This window comes from Ornithorhynchus anatinus, chromosome 2 (assembly GCF_004115215.2).
Source record: "Ornithorhynchus anatinus isolate Pmale09 chromosome 2, mOrnAna1.pri.v4, whole genome shotgun sequence".
In the NCBI taxonomy this organism is placed as follows: domain Eukaryota; kingdom Metazoa; phylum Chordata; class Mammalia; order Monotremata; family Ornithorhynchidae; genus Ornithorhynchus; species Ornithorhynchus anatinus.
Window position 1 is genome coordinate 140,522,108 of NC_041729.1, and position 23,114 is coordinate 140,545,221.

Below are 23,114 nucleotides of genomic sequence, written 5' to 3' on the forward strand. Positions count from 1 at the left end.
AGAACCAAGGTGTCAGGAAGAAGGAAGTTGAGTAAGGGCTGCCTGTTGTGGTTATGGTTGCAGCGACTGATCCAAAGCCCAGTGACCCAAGACCTAAGATCCAAGGCCCCTGGAGAGAGAAGTCATTCGGCACTCTGAAGGCAGGGGGATGGACCAGATGGCCTCTCCCAGACCCTCCCTGAGTTGAGAGTACCAAGTCAGGTCTAAGCAAGGACAGGGGACAAGTCCTTTACTGTGAGCAGGCAGCTGGTGCACTGAGGACTCTAATGACCTTGGTATTGCTTCCCCGGTTCCATGGTGAGAATCCATACATCTGTCTGTCCTTCCCTCCCTTCTTCCTTCCATTCATCCCTCCATCCCTCCACACCTTTTCCGGGGGGAATGAATGCAGCTGCTGGAAGGAACCTGCACCAGATAACCAAAGAGAAGAGGGTGAGAGGGAGGTGGGAAGGGTAAATCTGGGATGGCTTCCTGGAGGAGGTTAGTGGAAATGGTATGTATTAAGTATTTACATTGTGAGAGATAGAACACGGGCCTGAGAATCAGAAGGACTTGAGTTCTAATCCCAGCTCTCCACTTGTCTGCTGTGTGACCTTGGGCAAGTTACTTAACTTCTCTGGGCCTCAGTAACCTCATCTAGAAAATGGGGATTAAGACTGTCCATAGGGGACTGGGACTGTATCCAACCTGATTTGCTCGTATCTACCCCAGCGCTTAGTACAGTGCATAGCACATAGTAAGAACTTTACAAATACCACAATTATTATTATTATAATTTGGGTGCAGTACTAAGGGCTGGGAAATAATACATTGATGGGATTAATCCTTAAAGAGCTGGTCAGTATCTTCACTGGAAAGGCTGGCTCTCTGCTCACATTCCCCGCTGTGCCTGGCCTTCCCCATCACCTGTGCCCTCCCCAACACCCCCAATATGTTCCACCTCCCCCATCCTCCCCTCCCCCACTAGCCCAGCCATTCCCCCTCTTCCCCCTGCCTCCTTGCCTCCCTCCCCTCTCCTCTTCCTGTTTCTCCTCCACCTCCCCCTCTCTTCCTCCTCCTTTTCCTTCTCCTCCTTCTTTCCTGTCTGCCCCATGACTGGCTGCTTGGCTGGGGAAGACACTCATGCTCACAGCCAGATCTTCACAGGATATTGGTGTTTGCTCTGGGACACTGCCAGGTCTGCCAAGGCCTAGGTCAGGCGGCGGCGAGTGGCAAGAGGTAAGTGACAGGTGTGGGGCTGGGCCCCTCCAGCAAACATGGGCTGTAGAGTGAATTTGCCAAGTTTATTGGAGAGCAAACAGTTGATGGGCCATCAGAGAGGAAAAGGGCAAGTGGCTGAGTGAGGCCCTTCTCCACCCACACTAGGTGGTGCCCCAGGAGTCTCCATGGTAGGTGCAGGGTGCGACACACCCTGGCCTTGAAAAAGGTCCACACCTTATTTCACCTTGGCTTCACGGACTCCGTCCTCTCCTGCTTCTCCTGTTATCTCTCTGGCACGTCACTCTCGGTCTCCTTTGCAGGCTCCTCTTTCCCCTCCCATCCTCTAACTTTTGGAGTTCCTCAAGGGTCAGTTCTTGGCCCTCTTCTGTTCTCCATTTACACTCACTCCCCTGGTGAACTCATCCGCTCTCACGGCTTCAACTACCATCTCTACGCAGATGACACACAGATCTACATCTCTGCCCCTGTCCTCTCCCCCTCCCTTCAGGCTCGTATCTCCTCCCGCCTCCAGGACGTCTCCACCTGGATGTCTGCCTGCCACCTAAAACTCAACATGACCAAAACTGAGCTCCTCATCTTCCCTCCCAAGCCTGGTCCTCTCCCAGACTTCCCTATCACCGTGGATGGTACGACCATCTTTCCCATCTCTCGGGCCCGCGACCTCGGTGTCATCTTTGACTCGTTTCTCTCGTACACCCCACACATCAGATCTGTTACTGAGACCTGCCGGTCTCACCTTTATAATATCGCCAAGATCAGCCCTTTCCTCTCCACCCAAACGACTATTTTACTGCTACAGGCTCTCGTAATATCCCAGCTAGACTACTGTGTCAGCCTTTTCTCTGATCTCCCTTCCTCCTCTCTCTCCCCGCTCCGGTCTATTCTTCACTCTGCTGCCCGGCTCATCTTCCTGCAGAAACGCTCTGGGCATGTCACGTCCCTTCTTAAAAACCTCCAGTAGTTGCCTATCAACCTCCTCACAAAACAAAAACTTCTCACTCTAGGCATCAAGGCTCTCCATCACCTTGCCCCTTCCTACCTCTCCTCCCTTCTCTCTTTCCACTGCCCACCCCACACGCTCCGCTCCTCTGCCACCCACCTCCTCACCATCCCTCAGTCTCGCCTATCCTGCCGTTGACTCCTGGGCTACGTCCTCCCGCGGTCCCGGAATGCCCTCCCTCCTCACCTCCGCCAAACTAATTCTCTTCCCCTCTTCAAATCCCTACTTAAAGCTCACCTCCTCCCAGACTGAGCTCCCCTTTTCCCTCTGCTCCCTCTACCCCCCCTTCACCTCTCCACAGCTAAACCCTCTTCTCCCCCCTTTCCCTCTGCTCCTCCCCCCTCCTGTCCCATCCCCTCAGCACTGTACTCGTCCGCTCAACTGTATATATCTTCATCACCCTATTTATTTTGTTTAATGAGACGTAAATCACCCTGATTCTATTTATTTGCTATTGTTTTAATGAGATGTTCTTCCCCTTGACTCTATTTATTGCCATTGTTCTTGTCTGTCTGTCTCCCCCGATTAGACTGTAAGCCCATCAAAGGGCAGGGACTGTCTCTATCTGTTGCCGATTTGTACATTCCAAGTACAGTGCTCTGCACATAGCGCTCAATAAATACTATTGAATGAAAAGGTGGTGGGATGAGGGGGCTCGGGAACCTGTCTACCAACTGTTATACTGAACTGAGAGCTTAGTGAAGACAGTGGCTCGGAGAGATGGGAAGCCCGGGAGACCAAGCAGAGGTGGAGGCAGAGGACAGACAGGAAATGGAAGGGAAGAGTCAGAGGCAGAGAGAGCAGGACCCCTCCCCAGTCCAGGGAAGCCACTTCTGGTGTGTGGGGGGTGGTCGGGGGTCTCCTGCTTCAATGTTGGGACCTAGGAACTGAACCCCTTCATTTCCAGCCCCTCCCGCCCCATCCCCGAGATCCCTGTGGGTGGGGGTGGGGCCATGTGCACTGAGCTCCAGAGCTATCTGCCCCACCAACCTCCCATCTGCTCCACCAACCTCCCCACCTTTACAATGACAGTGATAATGATGGCATATGCTAAGCGCTTACTATGTGCCAGGCACTGTTCTAAGTGCTAGGGTAGATACAAGATCATCAGGTTGTCCCATGTGGGGCGGACAGTCTTAATCTCCATTTGACAAATGAGGGAACCGAGGTACAGAGAAGGGAAATGGCTTGCCCAAGGTCACACAGCAGACAAGTTGTGGAGTTGGGAGTAGAACCCAAGTCCTCTGACTCCCAAGCCTGTGCTCTGGGGATAGGGGGCTGGGGGTGGGGTTTTGGGAAGGTTGGGGAGGGGCCGAAGATCAAAGAGTTGGGAGACTGGAGGGCAGAGGAGGTAGGGGGTGGGGATTTGGGGGGCTGCAAGGGGGTGAGGAATTGGGGGTTCCTGGAGGGATGGGGGTTGGGTCTCAGGTGGGGGTCGGGTCTCAGTCTCTTCCCTATTGGTGGTCAAGCTGGGGTCTGGGGATGGGAGAGGGACAAAGCGGGGTCCCAAGGGGTGAGGGTGCGGGTGCTGTGAATGCCCACTCCCCTCCTCCCACCCCCACTTGGGATGCTCTCCCTCTGGGTCATCTAGGCCTGGGACAGGGCATCCGTCCCCAACCAGATTCTAGCCCACCCCCGGTCCAACCGACATCACCGTGATCCAGCTCTGAGTCTTGCAGTCCCAACCCTCTCCAGGCTGGACTGGAGTCCAGGCCTTGACTCTTCAGGCTTGCATTCAAGCTTGCAGGACTGGCAGAGAGACTGGTAGAGGGACTGGCAAAGGAACAAGAAAAAGGGAGTGAGGGATTGGGAGGATGGAACGAGTGAACCTAGCTGGGTCGTATGGGTAGTGGTTTTATTGTCATGGAGAGCTCACAATCTTACCTTCCCGGGAACTGCCAGCCAATGCAGGTCATGGGGCAGACTTCCTGGAGGAAGAGAGCTTTGGAATAAAGCCTAAAGACACATAGAGAACTGCAGCCGGAGGGATTTTAGCGAGGCCTTAGGAAGCTCTTCTTGAAGAGCAGCTTCCGCTTGGATCACATATCTGAGGGAAATCTTGACATTTCTCCATCTGGGCTATCTAGCCTGGAGGCAGGGGATTGGAACAGATGGCTCCCATCTTTCTCCCTCCCAGCCCAGGCAGCCACAGTGACAATGGGGTCACTTATTCACTGTGACTTGGGAGAGGGGTTAGCAGAGAGATGGGGAGGGAGGGACAGACTGATTTGTAGTCTTTAAGCATTCAGCGGATTAGAGAAGCCGCATAGCCAGGTGGAAAGAGCCAGGTCTTAAGAGTCAGAGGACTCGGGTTCTAATCTTGGCTCTGCCATTTGTCTGCTGTGTGACCTTGGACAAGTCACTTAGCTTCTCTATGCCTCAGTTTCTTCATCTTTAAAATGGGGATAAAATCTCTGTTCATCTTAATAATAATAATAATAATTATTGTGGTATTTGTTAAGCACTTACTATGTGCCAGACACTGTACTAATCACTGGGGGAGATACAATCAAATTGGGTTGGACACAGTCCCTGTCCCTCGTGGGGCTCACAGTCTCAAACCTCATTTTACAGATGAGGTAACTGAGGCAAGGAGAAGTAAAATGACTTGCCCAAGGTCACATGGTAGGCAAGGGGCAGAGCTGGGATTAGAACCCATGAACTTCTGACTCTCAGACCCGTGCTCTATCCAATACACCAAGCTTACTTAGACTTTGAGCCCCATGTGGGATAGGGACTGTATCCAACCTGAATATCTGTATCTTTCTCAGTGCTTAGCATATAGTAAGCATTTAACAAATATTATTGATATTATTATTATCATTGCTATTATTATTATTATTGTCTGTGGATAATATTAGTAATAATGATAATAATAATGATATTTGTTAAGCACTTACTATGCACCAAGCACTATTCTAAGAGCTGGATAAATAATGATGGTATTTGTTAAGTGCTTACTATGTGCGAAGCACTGTTCTAAGCACTGGGTAGATACAAGATAATCAGGTTGTTCCACGTGGGAGTCACAGTCTTTAGCCCCATTTTACAGATGAGAGAACTGTAGCACAGAGAAGTGAAGTGTCTTGCCCAAAGTCACACAGGTGACAAGTGGCGGAGATGGGATTAGAACCCATGACCCCTGACACCCAACACCATGATCTTTCCACTGAGACATGCTGCTTTATGGGGTGCTTTTGGGTCTGTCCATCCTGTTTCCCTCCAGGGCCTGGGGCTTTCTGAGGGCAGATACTATGTCCATCTTCTTGCAGGTGTGGGACACCCAGAAGTTCTGTTCTCCCGTTGCCTCAGTGAATGTTCTCCCTCTGTCCATCCCTCACCAAAGCCCTTCCTCACCGTCCTCCCCCTCTCCCACCCTGTCCCCTAGGAAAGTGGTGGAAGCTTCCATCCGTGGCTCAGGTGGGAAAGCAAGACCAAGAGAGGGTGAGACACTTCCCTCAGATCACACAGCAGGTCTGAGACACAGCTTGGTGGGGAAGGTCAGAGATCCCTGGCTCACGGCCCCCTCTCTACTTGGCAGTCCCTGCTCTACAAGAAGGTGAATGAGACCCAGAACCACAGCTACCTGGTGAAGGAGATGATGATGTACTACATGAAGGTGACTGCTCAGTAGGGCAGGGGGGCCTGGGCTGCAGGCTTGGCCACTCACCCCCAGGGACTGCCATGGCTTCCTCCTGAGACATGGAGGAAGGGGGTGAGAGGGGCGGGAGCGGCTGGGGGGGGCCGGCCCCTCCCACCCATCCAAAGGGTGGGCCAAGCCAGGGCTGCACCCCTGGGCTTCAGAAGCTAAGAGGAAGAGGCTGAGGAGATGGAGGGGGAGATGAACAGATAGGGCTGAATGCTTGAGGTAGAGGGGATGGGACTGTAAGGATAGGGCTGAGTGAATGAGGCAGTGTTGCTCGGGCAGAAGAGATGGGGTTGAACGGTTGGGGCCGAATGGATGGGGCAGTAAGGATAGGGCAGAGGGAATAGGGCTGAACTGATGGGGTGGAATGGATGGAGCAGTGCAGAGAGGGGACAGGGCTGAACAGATGGGGCTGAGGGGACTGGGAAGAAGGGACAGGGTCGAGAGGTCAGGAAGAAGCAGATGGGGCTGAAAGGATGGGGTAGAGGGGACAGGAGGAGAATGTCAGCCTGTCGAAACCAGCTCACTCTGTCCTGTTTTCCTGCCCCTCCAAGTCTCTGACGATGAATACACCAAGCTGCTTTGGGAAGGAATCCAGCCCGAGGCCGCCATCCACTCCAACTTCGCCTGCTTCACCTACACCCCTGGCTCTCTTCCTGAGGATGACACTCCATGGTGAGAAAGCCCCCTGCCCATCCTTCCCATCCTCACCTCAGCCACTCTTCCTCTCCATCCTGTCTCCTCTCTCCCTGCCACCTCCTCCTTTTGTCATAATATCTCCCGGCTTAGGCCCAAAGCAGATGCACCTGAGGAAAACCTGATATTATGGGAGCAAGAGGGGCTGCAGTAGGAAGAATTAGGGTTAGACCTAACAGAGACTTCCCAACAGTCAGAGTTGCTCGAAATGGATGATCAAGAGGTGGGGAGGTGGGTCAATTGTGGGGATTTTTCTAACCAGTACATCAGTGTGGGCATCGTGATGAGAGGCTGAGGGTCCCCCAAACTGGAGCTCTGGAGAGAGACCCCTCCCAGGTCTCAGGGAATCACTAGCAGAGGGGAAGAGAGCAGGGCAAGAGACCCCCTGACTGGGGTGGGATCTGGAGGTCAAAGGCCTGACAGGAAAAGATCCTTGAGGAACACAGGGGCTGGGGCCGGGGGTTGACTCTGGGGGGAGTCAGAGCCCCTCTCTGGGCCCATCAAGGGAGGAAGGGGGAAGGCAGGTGAGGATGGCAATGACTGACGGATGCGTCGTGCTCCTGCCTGTCCCCTCAGGCCATCCTGAGCATGTTGCAGGACATAAACTTCATCAGCAATTACAAGATTGACCGGTAGACCCTGGCAAATTCCCCCTGCCCCACCCACATCTCCTTGTCCTCGTCCCACCTGTCCTCCCCAATGCCCCCCTCCGCCCTCGAGCACATAGCCAACCCAAATCTCTGTTATCCATGGCATGGGGACCTGAGAGATGGAAAGCCATGGATAATCCACAAACATCATTTTCTTAGTGTCAACATACTCTTTCCTTCTAGATGCTCATTGCAGGTGGGGCTGGATTTAAGCACCCCTCCCCCAACCTTAGTCCAGCCTCACCCACATACCCCAGGACTACCTCCACCTCAAAATGACCCTCTTTCAAGAGGCCAACAGTCTGTGCATCTGCCCACCCTGTCTGCCTCATCAGATGTTCTCTGGGGCCCTTGATAAGGACTGAGGAAAAGATACGACCCCTGCCCTTGAGTCACTGACTTACTCTAGGCTTCAAGGCTCTCCATCACCTTGCCCCCCCCACCTCTCCTCCCTTCTCTCTTTCTACTGCCCACCCCGCATGCTCTGCTCCTCTGCTGCCCACCTCCTCACCGTCCCCCATTCTCGCCTATCCCGCTGTCGACCCCTGGGCCACGCCTTCCCGCGGTCCTGGAATGCCCTCCCTCCTCACCTCCGCCAAACTCATTCTCTTCCCCTCTTCAAAACCCTACTTACAACTCACCTCCTCCAAGAGGCCTTCCCAGATTGAGCTCCCCTTCTCCCTCTACTCCCTCTACCACCCTCCTTCACCTCTCCACAGCTAAACCCTTTTTTTATCCCATTTCCCTCTGCTCCTCCCCCTCTCCCTTCCCATCCCCTCAGCACTGTACTCGTCTGCTCAACTGTATATATTTTCATTACCCTATTTATTTTGTTAATGAACTGTACATCGTCTTAATTCTATTTATTTGCTATTGTTTTAATGAGATGTTCATCCCCTTGATTCTATTTATTGCTATTGCTCTTGTCTGTCCGTCTCCCCCGATTAGACTGTAAGCCCGTCAAAGAGCAGGGACTGTCTCTATCTGTTACTGATTTGTACATTCCAAGCGCTTAGTACAGTGCTCTGCACATAGTAAGCGCTCAATAAATACTATTGAATGAATTAATGAATGAATGATGGGAGAGGGAGGAGCCACTTGGTTGTGCACTCTTCATTCATTCATTCAATAGTAATTATTGAGTGCTTACTGTGTGTAGAGCACTGTACTAAGTGCTTGGAATGTACAATTCGGCAACAGATAGAGACAATCTCTGCCCATCAACGGGCTTAAAGTCTAATCTGGCATTATTCATTCAACCCTTCCTCATTTCCACAGTACTTATGTACATATCTGTAGTTCATTTATTTATATTAATATCTATGTCCCCGACTAAAACTGTAAGATCATTTTTTTAGTGGTTTTTGTTAAGTGCTTATTATGTTCCAGGCCTTGTACTAAGCACGGGGGTAGATATTGTTATCGACAAAAATTGGACAAATTAGAAAGGGTTCGTTTAGTCGATGAAGAGACGAAAGACTCCGAGAGAACGGGTCAAAGAACAGGACAGTAGGAAAGTGGCGAGCGGCCCGTTCACCCTGGTGGGGTACGAGTGACCGCAGCGCCCCGATCCCGGGCCGCCCTGCCAGCTTTATTGGTACGGCGAAACCCCCCGCTGGCACAGGGCACCCAATCGGGGCTAGGCACTCATAGTAACAGTAACCAATCAGTAAGCTCCTGGTTCTCCTCTTACCTCTCTGGCCGATCATTCTCGGTCTCCTACGCTGGAGCCTCCTCCCCCTCCCATCCTTTAACTGTTGGAGTTCCTCAAGGGTCAGTTCTTGGCCCTCTTCTGTTCTCCATTTACACTCACTCCCTCGGTGAACTCATCCGCTCTCACGGCTTTGACTACCATCTCTACGCAGATGACACGCAGATCTACATCTCCGCCCCTGTCCTCTCCCCCTCCCTTCAGGCTCGCATCTCCTCCTGCCTCCGGGACGTCTCCACCTGGATGTCGGCCCGCCACCTAAAACTCAACATGAGCAAGACTGAGCTCCTCATCTTCCCTCCCAAGCCCGGTCCGCTCCCAGACTTCTCCATCACCGTGGATGGCACGACCATCCTTCCCGTCCCGCAGGCCCGCAATCTCGGTGTCATCCTTGACTCGTCCCTCTCGTTCACCCCACACATCCTATCCGTTACCAAGACCTGCCGGTTTCACCTCTACAGTATCGCCAAGATCTGCCCTTTCCTCTCCACCCAAACAGCTACCTTACTATTACGGGCTCTCGTTATATCCCGGCTAGACTACTGTGTCGGCCTTCTCTCTGACCTCCCTTCCTCCTCTCTCGCCCCGCTCCGGTCTATTCTTCACTCCGCTGCCCGGCTCATCTTCCCGCAGAAACGATCTGGGCATGTCACTCCCCTTCTTAAACAACTCCAGTGGTTGCCTATCGACCTCCGCTCCAAACAAAAACTCCTCACTCTAGGCTTCGAGGCTCTCCATCACCTTGCCCCTTCCTACCTCTCCTCCCTTCTCTCTTTCTACCGCCCACCCCGCACGCTCCGCTCCTCTGCCGCCCACCTCCTCACCGTCCCTCGGTCTCGCCTATCCCGCCGTCGACCCCTGGGTCACGTCCTCCCGCGGTCCTGGAACGCCCTCCCTCCTCACCTCCGCCAAACCGATTCTCTTTCCCTCTTCAAAACCTTACTTAAAAATCACCTCCTCCAAGAGGCCTTCCCAGACTGAGCTCCTCTTCCCCCTCTACTCCCTCTGCCATCCCCCCTTTACCTCTCCGCAGCTAAAGCCTCATTTTCCCCTTTTCCCTCTGCTCCTCCACCTCTCCCTTCCCATCCCCACAGCACTGTACTCGTCCGCTCAACTGTATATATTTTCGTTACCCTATTTATTTTGTTAATGAATTGTACATCGCCTTGATTCTATTTAGTTGCCATTGTTTTTACGAGATGTTCTTCCCCTTGACGCTGTTTAGTGCCATTGTTCTTGTCTGTCCGTCTCCCCCGATTAGACCGTAAGCCCGTCAAACGGCAGGGACCGTCTCTATCTGTTGCCGACTTGTTCATCCCAAGCGCTTAGTACAGTGCTCTGCACATAGTAAGCGCTCAATAAATACTATTGAATGAATGAATGAATGATCTGGTGACACCCGACTGGCCCACACGAGAGTGGCACGCCAAGTTTGAAGTGGCACATGGTGGAGGAGTTTCACATGGTGTGGCCATTTTACAGTCCACATGGCACAGGCAATGGTGCAGGCATTTTACAGGTCACATGGCATAGGTCCCTTGTCTTGGGGTTGAGGCTGGCCTCACCATCGCCATCTTGAGGCGATCCGCAACAATGTAAGTTAATCATGTTGTACACCGTGTATGTCCCATTTGGCGATCGTTGTTTTAATTCCCATTTGACAGAGGAGGTATCTGAGGCCCAGAGAAGTGAAGTGCCTTGCCAAAGGTCACACAGCAGACAAGTGGCTGAGCCAGAATTAGAACCCAGGTTCTTCTGACTTCTAGGACCGTGCTCTATCCACTAGGCCGTGCTGCTTCTCAAAGCATGTTTTGTTTTGCTGTCTGTCTCCCCCTTTTAGACTGTGAGCCCGTTGTTGGGAAGGGGTTTTCTCTATCTGTTGCCAAGCGCTTAGTACAGTGCTCTGCACATAGTAAGCTCTTAATAAATATAATTGAATGAATGAATGAAAAGCAACACTGTGGGTAGGGAACTTGTCTACTAACTCTGTTATATATTGTACTCTCCCATGTGCTTAGTACAGTACACTTCACAGAGTAAGCACTCGATAAATAGGATTGGTTGATTGGGACAGATATGGGTTAATCTGGTTAGACATAGTGCCTGACCTTCAGGAACCTCACAGTAGGAGAAGGAACAGATATTGAATTCCCATATTACAGATGAGGAAACTGAATCATAGAAAAGTTAAGTGACTTGACCTGGCTCTCATTGCGTTTGAGTGGACATTAGAACACAGGTCCTCTGATTCCCAGGCCTGTGATCAATCAATCAATGTTATTTATGGAGTGCTTACTGTATGCCAAGCACTATACTAAGTGCTTAGAAGAGTACAATACAATAGAGTTGGTAGTCACATTCCCTGTCCACAGTGAGCTTACAGTCTCGGGGGGAGACAAACTTTAACATAAATAAATTATGGATATGGACATAAGTGCTGTGAAGCTGAAGGGCAGAGGTAGATACCAAGAGCCCCAAATCTTATCTTTCCATTAGGCCGCACAATGCTTTAAACTGCTCTACTGGATGGGAGGAAAGTATCGCCAAGTCCCTGCTCTCAGGAGTTCACAGTGGCCTGGGGGAAACTTGGTTTGATTTCAAAGAATGTGAACAGGAGGAAAAGCACAGAATGTAGTAATAACAACGAAGGTAAGCAAAAGGGTAAAAATGTATAAATAAATTTGGTTTCTAATGAAAGAGGATTAGACAGGAAAGGTTCCCTCTAGGAGATTTTTTAAGCACAGAATGTAGTAATAACAACGAAGGTAAGCAAAAGGGTAAAAATGTATAAATAAATTTGGTTTCTAATGAAAGAGGATTAGACAGGAAAGGTTCTCTCTAGGAGATTTTTTTTTGATGGTTTAGAATTGGAGAAAAGATTTCAGAGAGGACCCTCCCCCAGCACCTGCCACCCTCTCACTCCAGGGAATTCCCCTCAAGGACTATCCCCGGATGTTACCCATTAACACACTTCCTTTATAGGCACAATTGAAACAGGCTAAAGTCTTCTGTGAATTGAGGATGAAATGGATGCCATCTCTGCCTCGAGTGATTTTGAAAACTTCATTCACAGCGATCAGCACCTCCTGTTGATATTTGCGATAGGAAAAATTTTGGATATCCACCCCGAAGTAGGCATGGATGGTGAAGAAGGTGCTCATACCGAACGTCTTACTTATCAACCGATTCTAGGACTTGGAGCTGAACTGCCCGAAACGCATGGGGCCAGTCCCGTTGTGAGTGAACTCTTCCTTAGAGTTCCTATAAAGCTGCATGGTGCAGTTGACCTTTGGCAGGAGCTACAAGGCCCTGGTCCAGTAAAAGTGGACAGCTTTATATGGAAAATTTTTCTTGTAGTCCTCCAGAGACATCCCCTTTGTCCTCACGGCCTGGTTGAAGTCACAAACGCTATGCCGTACTCATCCCTGAAGCCTGAGGGGAGGGGCAACACCTTCTTCTTGCTCTCATTCTGCCATTTGAACTGTGCTTTGTCCCAGATTTCTTGGATGACTTGATTGCTTCTCATTTCATTCTCCAGGAGTTGAGGTGCTACCAAATCCATTTTGTTTTCACATCCTTCATATTGGTCATCAAAAGCATCATACTCTATGGTCATCTCAATCCACTGGCCTTCCACCTAGATAGAGAGAATTATGGGGCAGGCACTGGAGAAGGGACAGGAACCTGTGGGGCAACATGCCTAGACCCTCCTTCCTTCCTGGTCGGAGATAGAGTGGTGGCAGGGACCTGGGGCTGGGCCGGGTAAAGAGGGCTTCAGTCAGGGCCATTCAGAGGCCTGGGGTTGGGCAGGGGAAGCACTTTATGGCCATCAGGAGGCAGAAGGAATCAGATTCTGGGTTGATCTAATGAAATTAAGACAAAAAATCTGGGACTAGATAGAAAGGACATGTAAAGTGAATCAATCAATTAATAAAAAAATCAATTAATATAAAATCAATAAACTGTTCTACACATGAGTGCTGAGGGGGCTGAAATGCTGAAAGGGTGATGGCTTCATCTGGGAGGCCTCCTTGAAGGAAGTGACTTTACAGGAAGACCTAGAATTGGGGAGAGATGTGGTTTAGCAGATCTGAACAGTGACGGAGATTTGAATAGGGGCTTGGGGGTATGTGTCAAGGGCATAAAGTGAGCACAGCATGTTGGAGAAAAGCGAAGGACAATAAGGAAGCTTGTGTGGCAGGAGAAAATAGCTCAGTTCGGGGGAGAGGATGGAAGACACAGGATGGGCAATTCCCACCCTAGCCCACTCTCGACTCCCTTGCTGCCCACTACCGTTTCGGGATCCCTGTCATCTTTGGTGAACTCTTGAAGTAGGCTGATAGGGGCTGGTACATCACATATCCTGAGGGCAGTGGCCTGGATCCAGTCATACCAGGTGTCAGTGTGTTCAAAGTCCAGGAGACTAAAGAGAAAACCAGTTTTGGAAAGGTCATTCTGGGAGCAAGGATTTGGAGGGTAGGGGAAGATCCTTTTGGGGAACAGCATGGCCTAGTGGAAAGAGAGGCCCTGGGGTCAGAGGACCAGGGTTCTAATCCTAGATCTTCCAGGTGGCTGCTGTGTGACCTTGGGCAAGTCACTTCACTTTTCTGTGCCTCAGATTCCACATCTATAAAATGGGGATTCAGTTCCTGTTCTCCCTCCAACTTATACTATGAGTCCTGTGTGAAACAAGGTCTTTGTCCGTTCTGGTTATCTCATATCTACCCCAGCATTTAGAATACTGCTTAACACCTAGTGAGACTTTAATAATGATAATAGTAATAATAATAATAATAATAATGATGAGTTAACAATCAGAGACTTCAGGACTTCAGCCCCTTTTCCTGTTTCTACATCCCTTTCTCCTTCCTTTACAGCACAGATCCAGGTTACTACCATTGGGAGGTCTTCCTTGATTAAGCCCACTCACTCTCCAACTTGCAACCTTATTCCTAACTTTCACCTCCACCCAAAGCATGACACAAACACACCCACACCCATTCCCAGCCCCATTTACCCCCAACTCAGGAGCTCCAGGGACATGACATCTCAGGAACTGGTGTGACATTGGCATCTCAGTGCCTAAATTACCTCATCTGTAAAGTGGGGATTAAGACTTTGGGCCCCATGTAGGAAAAGGACTGTGTCCAACCTAATTACCTTTACCTACCCCAGCACTTAGTACAGAGCCTGTGTCCCAAGGTGACCCTGGGGTACTGACCATCAGGAGGTCAAATGCTATCTCGTGACCTCCTGAGCCAACAGGCAGAACTGGGAAGTGAGGGTGGGACACCACCCCCACAACCAAAACTGCCAGATTGACAGCCCAAGCTGGGAATACAAAAGATGCCCCTTGCCCCTGTGCCAATCAAATTAGGAATGGAAGATGAGGGAGGGCAGAGATTGGATAAACTGAGGCCGGAAGCTGGAATGGCCTAAGGGCACAGGTGATAAATACCTGCCGCCTCTAACCTGTGTAGAGGAATGGGACTTGCAGCAGCCAGCTGCAGGTCATCTCTGTCCAGAGCGTGAGTAGGCCGCTCTGCCTGCACCAAGTGAGGAGCTGTGGGATGGGTGAGTGTCCCATCCTGCTGAACGCTCGTGGGGTTGGAAGCCAGATGCTTCACCATGGTTATGTAACGTTAAAGTGAATTTGATGCCTAAGTGGGTGCCTCCCAAGTGGGATGTGCACATGGTGGGAGTTAGCCCCTCACTAAGTGTGAGTAGCACATAAGTGGATTTGATGCCTAAGTGGGTGCCTCCCGAGTGGGATGTGAACATGGTGGGAGCTAGACACCTCACCAAGTGCAAGTAACACAGAAGTGGATAATCATAACTGGGTTTAACGTATAAGTGTATGTAACATATAAGTGTATTTAACCCATTAGTGGATTCCTCCTGAGTGGGGCATGCACATGGTGGGAGCTAGCCGACTCACCACATGTGACTAAATCCTAAATCAGTTCCACCTGGGTGGGCCCGGGTGTCTAGCCACATGCGAGTAACATATGAGTGTATCCCTCCCGTTAGGGAAACTCTAACACCATATTCCTCCCCAAAGGGAAGCTCTAACACCATATTTCTCCGAAAAGGGGAAGCCGATTTGTCGGCTAACTAATTCAATTCGCCCCGCGGAATAAAATTTCTTCAAAACTCAGGCTTTCCATCTCTGGTCCCCTCTCTCTCCCTCTTTCTCTCTCTCTCTCGCAGCACCGATTCCGAACGAACCCGTTCCCGGCGATGGGTGACAGCCTGACACATAATGTATGCTTTACAAATATTTTAACAAGAAAACAGAAAAAAAAGCTCATCTTTTAGTGACTGTTGGTGTAAAAAGATGGGGAGGGTGGGTACTTGAGTGGTTTGCCATCTCCGCCCCTGTCCTCTCCCCCTCCCTTCAGGCTCTCATCTCCTCCTGCCTCCGGGACGTCTCCACCTGGATGTCGGCCCGCCACCTGAAACTCAACATGAGCAAGACTGAGCTCCTCATCTTCCCTCCCAAGCCCGGTCCGCTCCCAGACTTCTCCATCACCGTGGATGGCACGACCATCCTTCCCGTCCCGCAGGCCCGCAATCTCGGTGTCATCCTTGACTCGTCCCTCTCGTTCACCCCACACATCCTATCCGTTACCGAGACCTGCCGGTTTCACCTCTACAATATTGCCAAGATCCGCCCTTTCCTCTCCACCCAAACGGCTACCTTACTATTACGGGCTCTCGTTATATCCCGGCTAGACTACTGTGTCGGCCTTCTCTCTGACCTCCCTTCCTCCTCTTTCGCCCCGCTCCGGTCTATTCTTCACTCCGCCGCCCGGCTCATCTTCCTGCAGAAACGATCTGGGCATGTCACTCCCCTTCTTAAACAACTCCAGTGGTTGCCTATCGACCTCCGCTCCAAACAAAAACTCCTCACTCTAGGCTTCAAGGCTCTCCATCACCTTGCCCCTTCCTACCTCTCCTCCCTTCTCTCTTTCTACCGCCCACCCCGCACGCTCCGCTCCTCTGCCGCCCACCTCCTCGCCGTCCCTCGGTCTCGCCTATCCCGCCGTCGACCCCTGGGTCACGTCCTCCCGCGGTCCTGGAACGCCCTCCCTCCTCACCTCCGCCAAACTGATTCTCTTTCCCTCTTCAAAACCTTACTTAAAAATCACCTCCTCCAAGAGGCCTTCCCAGACTGAGCTCCTCTTCCCCCTCTACTCCCTCTGCCATCCCCCCTTTACCTCTCCGCAGCTAAAGCCTCATTTTCCCCTTTTCCCTCTGCTCCTCCACCTCTCCCTTCCCATCCCCACAGCACTGTACTCTTCCGCTCAACTGTATATATTTTCATTACCCTATTTATTTTGTTAATGAATTGTACATCGCCTTGATTCTATTTAGTTGCCATTGTTTTTACGAGATGTTCTTCCCCTTGACGCTGTTTAGTGCCATTGTTCTTGTCTGTCCGTCTCCCCCGATTAGACTGTAAGCCCGTCAAACGGCAGGGACTGTCTCTATCTGTTGCCGACTTGTTCATCCCAAGCGCTTAGTACAGTGCTCTGCACATAGTAAGCGCTCAATAAATACTATTGAATGAATTGAATGAATGCCACAGAATCTGGATCCAGAGGGCAGTGATCATAACCAGGCGAGGCAGCCCCATCTCCCAGGTTTGGGGTGAGCTGCAAGGAAACCTGACAAGACAATGGGAGTGTTGTTGTTTTTTGCAGGGGTGCAGGGTGAGAGGAAGAAAGGAAGGGTCCCCTGGTTTCATAGGCTGGGTCCTTCCTCCAGCCCTGGGAGCCTCCTAGTCAGATTTCCTCACTTAAGCCCCCAAACCCAACACTTTTTCCCAATGGCCCTTCCTCCCTACACCCTCTCCCAAGTACAGGAGGGACACCCCCAGGGTGGAGTCTAGGAGAACACTGTCAGGTTATGCTTCCTTCCACTCTTCTGCTGGGCACAGCCCCAACTCCCTTCAAAGCCCCAATCCAGTGGTGAGTCCTAGAATCGGGTTCTGGACCCAGCCCATTCCATGCCCAGGAGAGACATCCACTTCCCCAGGGCAGAAAGCCCCCCAACCTCTTAACCAACAACTAACCTGCAAGTTCCCTGTCTGACTGGCACTGCAGCCCCTGTGCTGGAGGTTGGAAGTTTTTGAACTGCCACCAGGAATCTGGTCTCAGCATTAAGAGCCAAGGGGAGGTGGGGTGGGAGTGATGGGAAGAAGAGAGTGGAAACTAAGGTCAGAGCAGGGAGTTCTCCAGCAGCTCCCTCCTGCACTTACTGTTTTTTTAAATAGTATTTGTTAAGAGCTTACTATGTGCAAGGCACTGTTTGAACAAGCGAATCAGGATGGACACAGTCCTTGTCCCACATGAGACTCATAAATCTTCATCCCCATTTTACAGATAAGGGAACTGAGGCCCAGAGAGTGAAATGACTTGCCCAAGCTCACACAGCAGACAAGTGGCAGAGTTGGGATTAGAACCCTGGTCCTTCTGTCTCCCAGGCCCATGCTCTATCCACTAGGTCATGCTGCTTCTTCCCATCTTGGGCAACCCTGTCAGCCCCAGTCCTTCTGGCGAGCCAGCAGTGGACTGTCAGATATGAGGAGGAAGGTTGTTCTGGGCCAGAGACAGGAGATGGATGAGAAGTCTGTGGTGAGATAGATGAGATCAAGGTACAGTGAGAAGGCTAACATTAGAGGAATAAAGTATTCAGACTGGGCTGTAGTAGGAGCATAGGGAAGTAAGGTAGGAGCGGACAAGGTGATTAAGTGTTTCAAAGCCAATGGTGAGGAATTTTTGTTTGATGCTTAGGTGGAAGAGCAACCATTGGAGTGTTTTGAGGAGTGGAGTGACATGTCCTGAACAGTTTTTTTAAAAAAATAATCCAGGCAGCAGAATGAAGTATGGCCTGGAGTGGGGAGAGACAGGAGGCAGGGAGTTCAGCAAGGAGGCTGATACAGTAATCAAGGTGGTATAAAATAAGTGCTTGGATTAATGTGGTAGTAGTTTGGATGGAGAGGAAAGGGCAGATTTTAGCGATGTCATGAAGGTCAAGCCAAAAAGATTTACTGATGGATTGAATATATGGGTTAAAGAGAGGGAGCATTCAAGGATAACACCAAGGTTATGGGCTTGCAAGACAGGAAGGATGGTGGTGCTGTCTAAAGAGATGGGAAAGTCAGGTAGAGGACAGCGTTTAGGAGGAAACATAATGAGTTCTGTTTTAGACACATTAAGTTTGAGGTGACAGTGGGACATCCTAGTAGAGATGTCTTGAAGGCAGGAGGAAATGTGAGATTCAACAGATGTAGAGAGATCAGGGCAGGAGATATAAATTTGGGAATCATCTGCAGAGAGATGGTAGTTGAAGCCATGGGAGTAAATGGGTTCTCCAAGGGAGCGGGTGTAGATGGAGAGTAGAAGGGGATCCAGAACTGAACAATGAGGGACACCCACAGGGGTTAGGAGACATAGAAGGAGTTTGCAAAAGAGACTGAGAATGAGTAGCCAGAGATATAAGGTAGAGGAGTGTGTCAGTGAAGCTGAGGTTGAATAATATTTTGAGGAGAAGGGTGTGGTCAACAGTGTTGAAGTCAGCTGAGAAGTTGAGGAGGATTAGGATGGAGTAGAGCCATGAGGAAGAAGACCCTCCATTTTAGGTCATTTTAGGGTCTGGAGGTAAAGATTCTCGGGGACTTTTTGTGGGCAGGGAACAGGTCTGCTAATCCTGTTGCATTTTACTCTCCCAAGTGCTTCGTACTGTGCTCTGCACATAGTAAACACTCAATAAATACCGCTGATCAATTGATTGATAGAACCCCATCTGAACGACTGCCTGGAAGTGAATGTGGAAAGCCAGGTCCCCTAGAAAAGCATCGTTCCAGTAGGGTGAGCAGCCAGGGAAAATTCTGAGGCTGGGAGCCTCAGGGAAGAGTAGCAGTGACTTTTCCAGAGAGGAGATTTTATTCTTGCGTTTGATTAACAATCTTTAGCTCAAACACTTTGCTACCACTTAGATCTTCAAAGAAGAAAATACCCCTTGCCTGTTTAGAACTAAAATATGTGTTGTGCATTCTGCATGGGAGGAAACCACAGAATCAGAGAGACTTGTCGAAGCTGCAGCCACCGTTTCACAGTCTTCCAAGCTTCAGCTACCAGCCCTTAGTGAGGTATTCCTTTTTTTAAAATGGTATTGGATGAACACTTACTATGTGCCAGGTACTGCCCTAATCACTGGGATAGATACAAGCTCATCTGTTTGGACACAGTCCATGTCCTACATGGGGCTCCCAGTCTTAATTCCCACTTCAAAGATGAGGTAACTGGGGCACAGAGGAAGTGAAGTGACTTGCCCAAGGTCACACAACATACAACTGGTATAGCTCGGATTAGAACCCAGGTCCTTCTGACTCCCAAGTCCATACTCTATCCCCTATATGACACTGTTTCTCTGTGTCCCTGTTTTGATTTAGGACTCCCAATCTGGAGGTCATAGGATCATGATTAGACTGTAAGCCCGTCAAATGGCAGGGACTGTCTCTATCTGTTACCAACTTGTTCATCCCAAGCGCTTAGTACAGTGCTCTGCACATAGTAAGCGCTCAATAAATACTATTGAATGAATGAATGAAAGTTTACAATGGGGAGCATTTTAGAGTGCACTGGCATGGAGCCCTGTCAGTATACCTAACCTCTGTAATGTAAAACAGAGAATGCTAGGATCCTGGTAATAATCTTGGGCAACAACTATCAAAACTAACAGAAGTCAGGATCAAAGGCCACCTAGTGGCTTCTGAATAAATCTGATGGTCACATCTGTGGGACAGGGATAGTGTCTGATTCAATTATCTTGTATCTACCCCAGCACTTAATACAGCATTTAAACATAGTGAGGACTTGAGAAATGTCTTAATGATAAGGGGCAGCATATGTAGAGACAGGTACAGTGAGGGCAGACAGACCAGATAGGAACTACTGAAGACAGGAAAATTGAGAGTACATGGGACAGGTAGGAAATACTGAAGAGCACATGCATCATCTGAGATGTACTGAGATGACATGGGAGTGGTAGGAAAGAGGATCACTGAGAACACACACGACAGCTAGGAAATACTGAAGAGCTTGTGCACAGGCAAGAGCAGTGAGAGAGGCTTTTTCTCAGTCGTGGGTCCTTAAGAGATGCAGAGGTGAGCCCAGGGACAGGGCCAGAGATGGGAGGAGCTCTTGGTGGCTGCTGGGGCAGGAAGCATCTCTGGGAGAACCGATCTTTTAGTGCCCAGGAGTTGGGCTTCCATTGCTGAACTCCAGGGAGCCTTGCCAAGGAGAGTTGGAGTCAGACAGCCGGGGTCTGGAGCGAACTGGGAGTTTGGTGTCTCCCCCTTTGTGGGCCCAGACCTCACTCTGCCCTGCCAAACCCTGTTCGGGGTGTGGGGAAAGATGCTTTCCCTATTCTGACCCGGCCTTAGCCAAGGGGGCTACAGAGGGGTGTTGCCTCTCCCTGTGTCTCCTCAGGGGCATTGGTTGCCCAGAGAATACAGGTTAACACTTCTATTTCCTCCCACCCAAGGCTGACTTGTGCTTACTCCCGAGGGAATCACTTTCCCTTCTCTGTGTCTCATCACTTCCGGAGTGATCTGGGAGCTGGGATCCAGAGCCACCACCTGATCAGCATCCCCTGACCCAGTATTCAACCCAAAGAAATGCACATTTGCTCAGGTCAAACTAAGAAGAGTGCCCTTATGTTTCACCAGCCTGAACAGACAGCTGAAACCAATGGGAAGGGAAGTCAATCCTGCTATTCCATGTGGAATTCCACCCTAAGACCTTGTATAGACATCCATCCAGAAGGACAGGTGTGCAGAAGGGGTAATGTTACCTTCCCAGGGCACTCCTGATTGGCTCAGGAGTCTGCCTGATTGACAGCTCTTTCCTGGGGTTGCTGGAAGGCTCGATTGTCCCCCTAGCCCTGACATCAAATGGCCCATATTCTGTGGGTGAGCTGAGACCCCCAAGGATACAATAACGTGCGGACACGGGGCTGTGGGAGCGGTCAGGGAGGGAATGTTTTTGGTCTGTCAGGCTCATGGGCAAAAGTCAGGTCCCTGCGGTGGGCCTGATGGTGGGGAGAGGGGCCAGCAGGGCCCTCAGACTGCCAGAGCTCTCTCTGGGGAAGCTGATTCAATTCTCTGGGAAGAAAGAGAGGGTGGGCAATGAGGCTACCCTGCTTCTCCATTGGACAGGACTGGGCTGGTGCTCAGCATACTAAGGAGACTCTCATCTGGAGAAGCAGTGTGGTTTAGTGGATAGAGCATGGGCCTGGGAGTCAGAAGGACCTGGATTCTAATCCTTCCTCCATCACATGTCTGCTATCTGACCATGGGCAAATCACTTCATTTCTCTGGGCCTCAGTTACCTTATCTGGAGAATGGGGATTAAGACCGTGAGTCCCATATGGGAGAGTGTACAACCTGATTATCTTGTATATACCCCAGTGCTTAGATCAGTGCTTGGCATGGACTAAGCACTTAAAAGTGACCATATACTATATATATATATATGTATATATATACATATATATATACATATATAGGGTCAGTATATATATAAAACTGACCCTACCAATCAGACAAACTGCCCTCCTGGGCCAGCAGAGTGGACCTCTGGTCCCAGCCCTGGGAGGACACTGCCAAGGGTCCTCTGATTCCCACCAGACCCATGGGAATGCATCCATGACCATCTGGGAGGGGTTTGGAGGCAGCCACCTGTATTTAAATATTATTTAGAGTTGGATTGGAGGTGGCTGGGTCTGTCCTCCTCCTCCACTGCCTCTCCTTGCTCTCCCTCTACTTCCTCCTTCTCCTCCTTCTCCCACTCCTCTCCTTCCTCTCTTTTCTCCTCCTCCTCCTTTTTGCTCATCAAGGCCCCATGGTTGAGAAGCTGTGTGGCTTAGTGGTAAGCAGTATAGCTTAGTGGAAAGAGCATGGGCTTGGGAGTCAGAGGTTGGGGGTTCTAATCCTGGTTCTGCCACTTGTCTGCTGTGTGACCTTGGGCAAGCAACTTAACTTCTCTGTGCCTCAGTTACCTCATCTGTAAAATGGGAGTTAGACTGTGAGCCCCACTTAGGATAATTTGATTACCATGCATTTACCCTAGTGGTTAGAACAGTGCTTGGCACATAGTAAGTGCTTAATAATAATCATAGTAATAATAATAATGATTATGGTATTTGTTAAGGGCTTACTTTATGCCAAGCTCTGTTCTAAGCCCTGGGGTAGATACAAGGTCATCAGGTTGTCCCATGTGGGGCTCACAGTCTTAATCCCCATTTTACAGATGAGGTAACTGAGGCATAGAGAAGTTAAGTGACTTGCCTTAAGTCACACAGCTGATAAGTGGTGGATATAATAATAATAATTATTATTAGAAGGCAGAGGAGTGAATGATCTTGGGTGAGGCAGCAATAGGATGTGGGGTTCTCTGTGCAACCTCTGGGCTGCCTGCAATTCACACGTTTGCACACACATGCAAACACAGATGCAAATATAGTTTATCTTCCTATCAGAGAAAGGCACTGCTGACTGTGAAGTTTGCCTATGAGTATGTGTGTGGCTGAAATGACACAGTTCCGGCGACACTGTGCACACAGAACAGCTGTCCTTTGGTGTATTGTTATACTTAATGTTTGTAGTACTTGATGTTAATTTCTCTTTTGTCTCCTTGTATCACTTTGCATACAAAACTTTTGTTCAAAGATAGCCACTCCCTTCTTGATGGCAGCGTGTAGTGTGCCAGACAGGTCTGTTTTCAGCAATGGATTCCCAGTTTTCTTCTGGAATGAGACTTTGTTTTACCATGTCCTCCAATCAGTGTATTAAATGAGCACTTACTGTGTGCACAGCACTGTATTAATAATAATAATAATGTTGGTATTTGTTAAGTACTTACTATGTGCAGAGCACTGTTCTAAGCACTGGGGTAGATACAGGGTAATCAGGTTGTCCCACGTGAGGCTCACGGCCTTCATCCCCTTTTTACAGATGAGGTAACTGAGGCACAGAGAAGTTAAGTGACTTGCCCACAGTCACATAGCTGACAAGTGGCAGAGCTGGGAGTCCAACCCATGACCTCTGACTCCGAAGCCCAGGCTCTTTCCACTGAGCCACGCTGTGCTGCTTAAGCATTTGGAAGATCCACTATAAGGCAG